This window comes from Dasypus novemcinctus, chromosome 2, assembly GCF_030445035.2.
Source record: "Dasypus novemcinctus isolate mDasNov1 chromosome 2, mDasNov1.1.hap2, whole genome shotgun sequence".
Classification (NCBI taxonomy): Eukaryota; Metazoa; Chordata; class Mammalia; order Cingulata; family Dasypodidae; genus Dasypus; species Dasypus novemcinctus.
This window is the reverse complement of record NC_080674.1, coordinates 107,226,557-107,240,267: the sequence shown is the minus strand read 5'-3', so window position 1 is coordinate 107,240,267 and position 13,711 is coordinate 107,226,557.

Genomic DNA, 13,711 nt, shown 5'->3' with positions numbered 1-13,711 from the left:
CCAGGGAGCCAAGAGTGCCTACTACTGAAAGCAGGAGAATTGCATCCATCATCCATGTGGAATCTAAGCCCCCTCTTGATATAAATGTGGAGTGCACACAACTATTCTAAGGTCCACAGGATGGAGGAATAGAGTATGGATTAGAATGGACTTACTGATATTCTATTCATGAACTATTGTGCTTGGTAATCAAAGAAAATGTGGCATTGGTGTGGAGAAAGTGGCCATGGGGCTGCTGGGGGTAGGAAGTGGGAGGAAGAGATGTGATGTGGGGGCATTTTCGGGGGTTGGAGTTGTCCTGGGTGGTGCTGCAGGGAGAGTTACCAGACATTGTATGTCCTCCCATGGCCCACTGGGTGGACTGTGGGAGAGTGTGGGCTATGGTGTGGACCATTGACCATGAGGTGCAGCGGTGCTCAGAGATGTATTCACCAAATGCAATGAATGTCTCATGATGATGGAGGAGGTTATTGTTATGGGAGGAGGAGTGGGTGAGGGGGGTAGGGGGTATATGGGGACCTCATAATTTTTTAATGTAACATTAAAAAGTGAAAGACAAAAAAATATATTAAAAAAAGAACTTTAACAGTTTCTGGGAAATTTGTCAAAAAAAAAGGTGAAGTTAGATTAGTGATTATGTAGGGCTGGAGAAGGACTGCTAAGGGGTGTGGAATTTTTTTTTTTTTAAATAATGTGATTGTTCTAAAATTTTTTCTGGTGATGAATGCACAACACTGTGATTATACTAAAAGCCATTTATTATACAATTTGGATAGACTGGTATGTGAATCTATCTCAACAAAACTGCTTAATAAATAAATAAATTTGCAAGAATAGCCAGAAATAGCAGCTATGAACAGCAGGGAAGCATAGAGAGATTGAGAGGTTAAGTATTTTCTTGTTTGTTTGTCTGCTTTTTGCTTATTATTATTATTGAAATAATGAAAATGTTCTAAGAATGATTGAAGTGATGAATGTACAACTATGTGATTATACCAAATACCATGGATTGTACACTTTGGATGAACTGTATGCTTTATTAGTAAGTATCAATAAAACTAATTTGCCTAAAACAATAAAAAAAGAGTCAATGCTTTTAAAATATTGACCTCGGCAAAGATTTATAAACACCTTTATTAAATAATATTTTGGTTCTCCTGTGTGTACAGCAAATTTAGCCAAATACATTTAGTTAACACTGTTCAATTAATTTTTTCCTGTTATGTATGAAAGAGATGATTTTTCTAGGCTTCTAAAATAAATTGTAGAAAATCACAAAGTATGTTTGAAAAATCATATATGTCTTACCAATCACAAACTACAAAAGACAGGCCTCAATCATTATTGTCTTTGCTTATTTATATCGATGTCTGACAAGGGTCTACCATTTCAAAACTGAATGTATCTCCAAATGAAATATAAATAAATAAGTAGAATTCCATCTGGAGCCTTCTTGAAAATAATCCACTCTTGCAGATTCCTGCTGTCCTTGGGTGACCCCTATAAAGTCTGAGTAGCAGTTGAGGCGGAGACTGTGTGACATGGTCTGTCACCCACACACAACCCCGTGTCAGCAAAGCAAATCACGTTGCAAAGCACTTACAGTTACCAAGCAGATAAATTGGTTTAGAATTTTTTTTCTCCCCCTCTCTAAAAGGTGAAGACTCACTAATGAAAAACCACTTAGTATTAAAACAAAATGATCTCACAATATCAAGGCCTTAAAGTAGGGTTTATGGAATTGGGGTTAAAATTCAGATTACCACTCAAGAGCCAACCATATGTAGCTAATTCTATACAAACAAAGAAAAAAAAGCCTTATTTGCCTTCCCAAAGTTCACCAACCTTATCAGTGTTTTGTAGTGTGAAATTGCACACTGGGCTCTGCAAAAATGTCTTAAGCATTTTTATTTGTTTTTACAAAGAAAATTTTAGCAAGATTTTGGTACATGAACATGCATCATTTGTTCATTGACTCCTAGCATATATGCCCATTTTAAAAACAAATATTTGAAATTACTTTGCTTCTTAAGACCTGTTAAACATTAGTCAATGTTTTCCTCTTCTTTGTCACTTTTTAGTTATTTATCTAATTTTAAATGCATTTTCACACACACTATATAGCTGCATTCCAATAACTGAAATTGTGCAACTTAGGCCTTTAAAATATGTATATCCTAAACTTTTTTTTAAATTTTTAAATTTTTAATTTGTCTTTTTTTAAAGACACATAGATCACAAAAAACGTTACATTAAAAAATATAAGAGGTTCCCTTATACCCCTCACCCCACCCCACCCACTCATCCTACTTCAACAACCTCTTTCATCACTGTGGCACATTCATTGCATTTGGCGAATACATTTTGGAGCACTGCTACACTGCATGGATTATAGTTTACAATGACTCTAGCAATGGAAAGATATTTTTTAATGGATTAAACAATTATTTTCGGAACCTAACAGTATGTTTTGTTTTGTTGTTTTTTTTTTCACTACAAATTCTATCATATATATATTTTTTCTTCTTTATTTTAAATGTTACATTCAAAAAATATGAGGTCCCCATATACTATATATCCCAAACTTAACTTAGCTGATCGATAAGCCTTCAAATCCAATTGAATGACGATCACATATCTACTACTTAGGAAATGTATGAAGTTCTTAATTATATTCAGGCACAGAGAGAAAAGCCCAAATGCTTTATAAGTGAGACCACTCAAGTATTCAAGTCCTCACTCCTTCAGCTCTATTCAAGATGCTTCACTCTAGCCTAATAGCAAATGTCACAGTTCCATGCCAAATGCATCAAGGACTTTCCTGGCACCAAAGTGCCTACTTTCAGAATGAGCAGTATTTCAGTATCATCAGAATTAACCATCCACTAAATTCAATCTAATAAGGCTGCATCATCCTCAGTGTTTCACCTTCATGCACAATTTATTATAATTTCATATGAAAATCTAAAAGCTCAGAATATACATACATTTTCTCATAATCCTGAAAAGAAAGCCCTTTTCCTGAGCAGCTTTCGACACTGGATAGCAATTTAGACTGTAATTGGGTGTCTTCTCATAGCATCTGACAGAGTTCACATTGAAAAAGAGATTAAAGGCAAAATGGCAGGGTTTACCTAATTGTGAGAAATACCAGCATCCTTCTCCTTCAGTCCTTCAGCAACAAGATGAGAAGCCTCAAACAAGGACTCCCAGGGCCCTTGTGAATGCAATAACACTCCCTGAATCTCAGGAGTTTACCTCACACTGACAGAGGGAGGGAAGACTGGAACTACTTTGCTGTTTCAAAGTCGACTGAAATGGACCTAATCTGCATATATATCTTTTCTTAATTTTTTATTTTTTTATTGCTTCCCTTTGCTTCATAAGAAAAAGAAGCAACAGGCTCTACAGGGCACATAAAAATTGAGAAAGAAAATAAGGAAGTAAACAATAAGTGGATGCTGCCAATCAAGTACAATCTAATATTTGAAGCGTTAACAAGGATGATATGCATCATTGTATTGGCCTCAAATAGAAATGGTATATCTTGGGTTATTTTAAATTCAGGATAAAACTAGCCTGGGACTTCATAGGAAGGTCCTGGAGCTTATAAGTATATGTGCTACAGATATAAGCTCCAACATTAAAAAACAAACAAACAAACAAACAAAAAACCTTCAGGATGCGAGAGGGGAACTGAATCTTCACCAAACCATGGTCACTTGTCACTAACGAAATATGCAGGGTGGGTGCTCATCTCATAAGGAGGTTTATGTTTTGCACTGGAAACACATAAACCAACCACAAAAGTGTTATTTTCTCAACAGTGCCAGTGTGCAAGTAGGTATCTACATTGGGCAAAGGCAGCGCTGCATCGAGGGGGAGGTTTGCAGCACGGTGGACACGATGTCGTGGAACTCCCCCTGGTCTTCCACATTGAATAATAACTCGAACACATCACAAGATCACTGGTCAGTCCTCCTCAGTTAAATGGGTCTTTATTTTTAGAGAACAATGGGAGTTATAGGAAACTAGAGATCTTTCATCACAGACCTATAAATAGTTGCTGTTAAATAAAGTCCTATGTTTTATTTTCAATTTCAATATGACGTTTTTTAAAACTGAGAGGCATTATTCATCTGTTGGGCAGTTTATGATGTCCCAATGACATCATCTTATCTGGGTGATTAAGGACTTATTTAGTTTTCCAATCAGAAAAATCACTAGCTCTCAATGGGAATTTTAATCAGAAGGATTGCTTGCTGGCTGAGATTGTCCCCAGCGAACAGAACATTACTGACCTTTCTTCCACAGGAAATTTAAATTTGTATCATTTGACTGGTTAGGATTGCTGCCATTTCCGTGTGGATCAAGATTAGAGATGAACTTTCAGGCTCACTTATACATTAAAAACACAGACACATAAGCTGTTAAAAGACAGAAGCAGAATGATGACTCTCCCCGGATGCAAAGGTCACTGCTGTTTTTCTCTCATTCATTCCAGCTGACCAGGGCTCCAGAGTTTACAGCCTCCATTTAAAAAACTGAGATTGGAAAAGAGCCACACCAATTAGCCACACTTACGGATCATTAGCATGTTTATTGCATTAAGACTATCTACTACAGTGTGATAGTAGTTTGTTTTTTGTTGTTGTGTTTGTTTTTTTTTTTTGGAGTAATGAAAATGCTCTACTATAGATTGAAGTGATGAATGCACAACTCTGTGATTATACCAAATGCCATTGATTGCTCATATTAGATGAATTGTGTGGTTTATGAACAACAACAACAAAAAAGAATAGGGTGGGTTGGGGGGAAATTATACCAAATGTAAGAAATGGACTGTAGTTAGTAGGACTACTTTGATGATGCTCTTTCATAATTTGTTACAAAGGTTTCACAACAATGCAAGGAATTTGTGGTAGGCTGTTGTATGGGAGCCCAGTATTACATTATCCATGCTTGTTTTGTAAATTGAAAAAAAAATTACTACATTTAACTTTGCTCTCTCATTCGTATAATGGGGGAAAATATATAAATATATTACAAAGGATTTTCCTTATGAGAAATTAGACCTAATACAGGACATGTTTTTGAATATATAAATGAAATTATATTTTCTAGAATAGTTCTGATTTCGTCTAGAAGTTTCTAATTTATGTCACTGAGGGAAAAAGAAGAAAGTTCCAGTAAATATTCCTTAGAGTAACCTGCTTCTCTAATAGAATAAGCAATCCCAGGACACAAACTCATAAAACTGCTGTATCCAGTGTTAAGTAGGTTAGAAAATCACACAGAAAGGAGACTCCCCATCCCAACTGGTCTATAAAATATAAGGTAGAAAAGAATAGCTACCATGATCTCCAGTGTTAAATATGTAATTGTTTTTACAATTCTATAACTGTTCTAATAAATTGATATAATTATAAAATATAACAATCCGTAGGGTCCTATACAATAGTCATTTAATGACCTAGACTGAGAGTAGAGATCAGTAGATTTTACCTTAGAATTATTAAAAAATGAAGCATATTTAATAATCAAAATGAGTCAGCATTAAAACTTATTTATAACTTATTTAAAAGATAAAGCCTGAAATCAATTTAAGACTAGGTTTCCACCTAACACAACACTTTATCTCTAAATGAGTTTTCAATTTACTTCATTTAGCTATACTATAACATGCAATTCCAGAGAGGACATGCACTTAATTATCACTACATACCAGAATACATTAAGAAAATGTAAACAACAAACAAAACAAACAAACAAAAAACAGTTTTACCAGTAGTAAATAACCTACAGGTCATGGCCTGGAAGCAATCCAGAAAGGTTTCTTAAAATGCATATTTATAAATTATGCAGTTACATTAATTTTCAACCATGTAGAGGATGCCTTGTAGTTTTGTGATGAAAGGGCAAGGGATTAGGGTTGTTTTTTGTTTTGTTTTCTTTTTTTTTTTGAAGAGGTATTGGTTTAGGGTTGTTACTGGTTTTAGAGGATACTGGTTTAGGGGTTGGATGGGGGCATTTGGGACAGGGTGCACCTGGGGCAGTCGTCTAGAGAATGTGCATTTTGTCACAGTGTGTTGTGTATCAGAGGGGGGGGACTCACCTAATGAGTGGGAATGAGATGGACTCCCATCCTGGGGAGGCCTGATATATTCTCAAAAGGAGGGGAGGGTGTCTCTCAAGAGCATCGGCAGTTCCTAATAGAGGAGGACAGATCAGTGTGTCAAGCCCTCAGGGTTGTTGCAAGTATCTATGAATGTTGTCCTTCAAGGAGTGAAGCCTGGTGGCTGCAATGGGCCCTGAAGGGAGGGGAGGGAGGAATAGAATAGATGGAAGAGAGGGTAGTTAGGGGGCTGGAAGTGTTCTGCCTGATCTTGCAATGATGGATACAGGCTATATTAAATTTCATAAAAAATTTATAAAAGTGTATGGTCTAAAATGTAAACCATGATGTAAACCATTGACCATGGTTAGTAGCTATGTTTCAGTATTTGTACATCAGTTTTAACAAATGTACCATCCACATATCTGCATGTAAAAAGATTAATAGGGAAGGGAGGAAAGGGGGAGATGTTGGGTATATGGGAGTCCCCTATTTTCTGTACTATGACCTAAAACTTCTTTGAAGACAAAATGAAAAAAAGTAAGATACTGGGGAAGAAATGGAAGAAAATGCCACAGGAAAACAGATATTACAGTGATGAAAGGCAAAATGTTAAAAAACAAAATTTAATATTTTCACTTTTTTTAAAAAGATTTATTTATATTTATTTCTCTTCCCTTCCGCCCCTGCCCCGCCCCTGCCCCTGTTGTCTGTTCTCTATGTCTATTTGCTTCATCTTCTTCTTTGTCCGCTTCTGTTGTTGTCAGCAGCACAGGAATCTGTTTCTTTTTGTTGCATCATCTTGTTGTGTCAGCTCTCCCTGTGTGCAGTGCCATTCTTGGGCAGGCTGTACTTTCCTTCGTGCTGGGCGGCTCTCCTTACGGGGTGCACTCCTTGTGCGTGGGGCTCCCCTATGCAGGGGACACTTCTTCGTGGCAGGGCACTCCTTGCGCGCATCAGCACTGTGCATGGGTCACCTCCACATGAGTCAAGGAGGCCCAGGGTTTGAAACGCAGACCTCCCATGTGGTAGACGGATGCCCTAAACACTGGGCCAAGTCCACTTCCCATATTTTTCATTTTTAATACTCCAATTTTTTTGCTTTTAGTTTTTCTAAATTATTGTGTATTTTATTTCTTATGTTTAAACTATCATTAATTCATTTTCTTATTAATTGAATTTGGCAATATTCTTGGCTTCATTTTGAAGAAGTTTTGGATCACAGAAGGGTTACAACTATGGCAGGGGATGATCATTGGTGTTGGGTGACAGTGATGGCGGATACATGGGAGGAAGTTCTCCTGGGCATACATATAAAGTTTATAAATATGTTCAAATGTTCTTGGGGCATTGCCACAGTGGGTAGAGATTCACACAACAACCGAAAGAATACTCAATTCCCATCTTGGGGAGCTCTGCCACATTCTATAATGGAACAGCAACAATCCCCCAAGTACAGGGGCAATGACTAGTGAAGAAGGATGGTCCATTGATGGCCCTTGATATTGACAACTATGCTTATGAGTCTTTGCTAGTGAAATTGCAACTCTGTCTAGTATTGTAGGGTGCCTAAGAGTTACCTCCTGAGAAACTCCATGTTGCTCAAATATGGCTTCACTCTAAGCCAAACTCAGAATATAAATGCATTATCTTCCCCCCAGTGTGGGACATGACTCCCAGGGATGAGCCTCCCTGGCACTGAGGGATTATTACCAAGTACCAGCTGGTGATGCAACTGGAAAAATACCTTGAATAAAAGGGGGAAAACATAAAAACAAATGAGATTATATGGCTAAGAGACTTTAAAGTGAGTCAGGAAGTAATCAGAGGTAACGCTTATGCATGTATTAGCAGCATCTCATATACAGCCAAACTAGATACTACCCCAAATCGTGGGGCTCCTAAGGGTTCTGGAGATACCCAGGTCCTATGGTCATGGCAGATAGCTCCAGAGTTTGGTGCCTTGCCAGTGGGCCCTACTTTGGAGTTTGTGTTCCCAAGTGTGACAGAGTTAGACTCTGATGTGACTTCTCCACACATGCCTCTTCTGTCCCTTTATTTGAACCTATAGTTGGTATTGGAGTTGGTAGGTGTACGTCCAAATGACTTGAATCTCTGGGTTGTCCATGTGCCAGTTAGGCCATGAGCCTCAGTGAAGTTGCAACACCTACTCTCCAGTTCATTGGACTCACCCAGGATAACTAACAAGGAGGTGAAGATGGGCAACCACCATACCAAGGAACAGAGTCTACAACTGCAAGCAAGAAAGTCCCATCCATCAACAATATGGGATCAAAGCCCACTCTCAATTAGAGGGGGAGTGGGCATCACCATCCCAGAATCCTCAGGATTGGGAAATAAAATATGGACTAGAGTAGACTTACTGGTATTCTACTATAGACTTATTGTAGTTCTAGCAATGGAAGAATTTATATCATTGATGTGGAGACAGTGGCCACTGGAGGTGCTGAAGTCAGGGAAAGGGAAAAAGAGGTGTAATATGGGGACATTTTCGGGACTTGGAATTGTTCTGAATGACACTGCAATGGCAGATACTGGTCATTATATATCCTGCCATAACCTACAGAATTAAGTGGGAGAGAATATAAACTATAATCCATGCTTAGTGGCAATGCTCCAAAACGTGTTCATTAATTGCAATGAATATATCACACTAATGAAAGAAGTTGTTAATGTGGGGAAAAGTGAGAGATGTGGGGAGTGGGGCATATGGAATCCCTTATATTTTTTTATGTAACATTTTATGTAATCTAAATATCTTCTAAAAATAATAAATACATTTAAGAAGAAAATAAAATTTTTGCAAAAAGAGATATTGGGGATTGAACCTGGTACCTTGTACATGGGAAGCAGGTGCTCAACAACTAAGCTGTTCCTGTTCCCCTGTTGTTTGTTTTTAAAGAAGTCTGAATCAGTCAGAGACTTTTACCTTGAGGTGTAATTATACATTGTTTTTACAAACTGCTTTGGCCATTAAAATGAGGCATAAATATGAGAGAGATTAAAATAATTTCAGAGTTCAGTTAGGATCCAATTTAAAATTGTTTGACTCTCTTTTGGAAACTTGATTCAGACAACATAAGCCATATAACTTCTATTGTCAAGGTCAAATATAAAAGATATCTGGAGAGAAAAATTGTTTTTCCTAGCAAAAAAGAAACACCTAAATTGTTTTAAACTTTCATGGTCTGTGACATGCCTATGGCATTTTTTTAATTGTTAAAAAAAAAGTCAGTAAAAATAAATGATGCAAATCTCCTTTACTACTTGCCAAAGGTGAATGGCTGTCTACTTCTTTATCCTAACTAAAGCTGGGAAGAAAAAATGAGTAACTACTACACCAGACACTGTGCTAAGCAATTACATATAAATAGTGCACAATCTCCAAGAAATATGAAGAAATTGAGACTCTGAAACAGTTGCTCAAGGTCATGCAGATAATGAGTGTCAGTACCTACCAGAGTTCAAACCAAGATTTTGTCTAATTTCAATGCCCAAGTTCTTTCCAATACCTGTCTTGTTGCTTGGTTGCAGACTGGCCTGGCTCATTCTAGTGATCAGCTCTCAGTATGATGACCTATCTTAACAGTGCTGTAAGAGCAAAACTGCACACAAAACAAAGATAACTGCTTCCCTTAATGCACTGCTGCTCTTTCCTGGGAGGTTTTCTTCCACCCTGGGTAGAACTCTCCAGTCCCCCTCTCTAAGTGATTTGAAGCAGTGCCAAGCTACATAGTGCCTTACAAAGTGATTTTTAAAGTCATTCTGGCATAACTGCCCTAATCAACAAAAATCAACTACAATTCAATCAAACTTTACAGAAGAAAGTTTGTAAAGTTTCTTTACAAAGATTACCAAATTAAAGCATAAGGTCAGGCTTTTATAAGGTGCTCCAGATTCTCTCACCTTGCTCTAATTCTTGCATATTTCAGCAGTCACGTTTTTGTGTGTGTGTGACTTCACAGAATTAACAAGTCATTTTAAAAATCCCGAGATGGTTACAAAAGTACTGTTGGCAGACACTGTGCATCCACATATAGCCCACGGCACTGAGAACACTGGGATAAAGCTGGAAGTCTGCAATTGAAAAGTTATTTTTAAATCTAAACCAGGTGATAATAAAAAAATTTTTTAAAAGGGAGGACGTGCGTGTTACTGAACCAAATTAGATTTTCTTCTCAGCTTTTGCATTGTTTGTATTGCTCCTTTCATTGCTGACACTATAAGTGTCATAAGGATTTGAACAAATCTAGGGCAGTTATCCCAAAACCCCCCACACACAGGCTAACTTGATTGTGCTGAGGCCTTTAACCCTCATTTTTCTTTGAACATTAAGTGAAATTATTTATTTGCAAGGATTCTTTCTCTCCTTTTAGAACAGTAATTTCAAAGTTTCTATCTTGAAATGTACATCAATTACAGTGCATTACTATTATCAAGTTGTCAAACCAATGATAAAACTGTCATGACGACCCAACTCCATAATACCTTTGGATTATATTTATACAAAACAAAGAACATACAACATTTAACTCAAAAATGAAATTAAATATACACATGAAGTATCATGCTTTTATTCATGGCGTATGATTTGCTTTATTTTTTCATTCCAAACATCACAGAGAAAATTCATAGGGCTTCTGACCATCGGTTATCATTTTTAACAGACACCTACTACCTAATCTGGTTTAGAACCCACAGCATTCTGTGCATAAAGATTCTCCATACATGTTGCCTGAATAAGGCCAATCACTTTTAATCTAGGAAATAGAGGGGAGAAATATATATACATGTATACGTACGTGTACATGCATATGTATGTACATATTTATATTCAGTGGTACTGACTGATTTCAAAATGAAGTGCTGACAGATTGTCAGGCACACCACCTATATACCGCCAGGCAGAAGAGGCAACAAGACTTGCTAGGTAGGCCGAACAGAAAGTCTGTGAACGCAAAGTTATTGTACAGCCCACATAAAGAGGCTCGTTAATACATGTCTTTGAGGAGCAACCACAGGCTGGTTGTTTAGACTTTGATTGCTTACCTACATTTGTATCTTTAGGTACAAAATGTTTTGTAGGAATTTCTGTAATCCCACAAAGGTCCAAACACTCACAGAGCCCACCTCCACCTCAATTACCCATTGCTTCTGCTGTTTTTATTAAAATTAGTAATTGTAGAGACGTAGTAAATGCAGATTTAAAACCAGACAGGCTATTTTGCCTTTTCCCTGTGCAGTCCAATAGGAATTGATTTTTTTTTTATTTTTTGCCAAATAATTTGTTTTTTAGATGTATCATGAAACCTCAAATAAAAGAATATCATTTTGAGTCACTGTCACAGAATAAGGAATTCTACAGTTGTGCATAAGATGTAAAGTTGTTTTTCTCCAGAAGCTATGAAAAATTAAGCTGCACCAGTCACAAGAGATTTCTGTTAAAAAGATCAATATATCTCTATATGAAAAACAAAGACAAGTGAATTTCTAACAGTCCTCATCACAGTTGGTTTACACTGTGGCTAGACAACAAATAAAGGCATTGTTATCAATTCAGGAAAACGCCAGCAAATATCATTGAAAATTTCCACCTCTGGGTTTTCAAGTGACCCAAGGCAAAACAAAAACAAGCCTACGAACAAACCTGATCAGGCATCGAGATGTCAGCAAAGCAAGTCCAACAGTGACATGTAAATATGTAGGTTATGGTACATAGAATAGGAAGAAAGAAAAAAAAAACAAATATTTTTTTCGATATTAGAAGATTAATGGTAAAAATGTATCCTCTTTCATCATAGCCCATAGTAACGTGAATGCCTTACAGCAAGTCACAACTGCAACAAATCATCATGGGGGCATCATGTGGTGGGGAGGTACATTGTATAAGTGGCTTGAGTGAGAGCTGCTGGTTTTAAAGGTGGGAGAGCACATGTGTGGGTTACCTGGGAGGAAAGTTCCTTGACCACCCCTAGACTTACATGCTGTGTTGGAGCAGAGCAGTAGGGGTCTAGAGAGGGGTGGGGTCAATTCCATCTTTTCAGAAGCTGTGGCAGCATCAAGGAAGAAAGGGATTTAAGTTGGCAAAGGAAGGGGCAGGGGTGGTGGGAGAAGTCACTTTAGGGCATCACTTTGTGTCAGTCATGCTATTTCCTATCTAGTTACTGCAGTAGTTTGGAGTTATATGTACCTCCAAAAAAAAAAAACATTCTAAAACAATCCATTCCTGTGGGTGTGAACCCCTGTAAATAGGACCTCTCGATGAGGTACTTCAGGTAAGGTGTAGCCCTGGATGGGTCTTAAGCCTATTTCCAAAGACCTTATAGGGAAAATCAGAGAGAGAGAACCAAGCCATATAAAGAGCAGCCAGAGGCTGAACATCAACAGAACCTGGAAATGAAGGGAGAGGCCAGGAGAGGCCACCATATGCATTGTCATGTGACAGAGATGCTAAGGTTCAAGGATGGCTAGCAGCCAGCCCCAAACACCAACAATGCTTTGGGAAGAAAGCATTTCCTTAAAGTGCCTTAATTTGGACATCTCCTAACCTCAAAACTGTGAGCCAATAAATTCCCACTGTTTAAGCCAACCCATTGCATGGTTATTGCTTTAGCAAACGCGGAAACTAGAATAGTCACCAAAGTTTCTAACAACATATGTTAGAACAGCATCTCTGATTTCACCCATTTTGTGTGTTTGTTTGTTTGTTGTTTATAAGTACAGTGACGAAAGAAACAGCTTACCTGTCAGAGCTAGAGAAACAGAACTCTGGAGAGACATATTCTGTCTGGTTGTCATAGACCAAAAAATGAGATTAAGGATTCTGCTAACGCTCTAAAAATGGTGTTCAGATAGCCAGAAATAGCTGCCTGAAAAAACTGCAGGATGAGAAGTAGAAAGCTCTGCTGGTAAACGACATCACGCTCTTAAAAGACATGACTAAAAACCATTGCCAAGAACATAACCTCACTTGAGGCACAAATAATGGATTCTGCAAATGGGTTATTCAGCAAATAGGGCACGGTTCAGAAGTCCCTAACCAGAAATGAGTGCACAAGAAAAGGTTCACAGACTCGAACCTCAGAAACCTACTGAGACCGGTGGGTTCTCTTTTATTCTGATGTCTTTTACTTCCAAATTGTAGCAAGTCCTGAAATTAGAAAACAGGAAGAAAATCCAAAATAAAGAACTATTGTACTGGAAAGAAGACTGCCAGCAAAAATATACAGAATAAAAAATGTCCATAAACATCTAACAGTGGTTCCTACTTATTTTTTAAACTTGATAAAACTCAAGCCCATATTCAAGCACATAATGAAATGCCAAGAAAGCAAATTGCACTCAATGAGAAGTATTTTCATGTCATAATGGATGTGGCAGTTTAGATCACAGGTTTCCAAACTCTTTCGGCTACAAGTTTAAGAAGTTAAAAATGCTGAGTTATGGGGAGCGGGTGTACCTCAGTAGTTGAGTGCCTGCTTCCCACCTACGAGGTCCTGGGTTCAATCCTTGGTACCTCCTAAAAAAAAATGCTGAGTTATGATCTCTAATATATGTATGTTTATTTACATATCC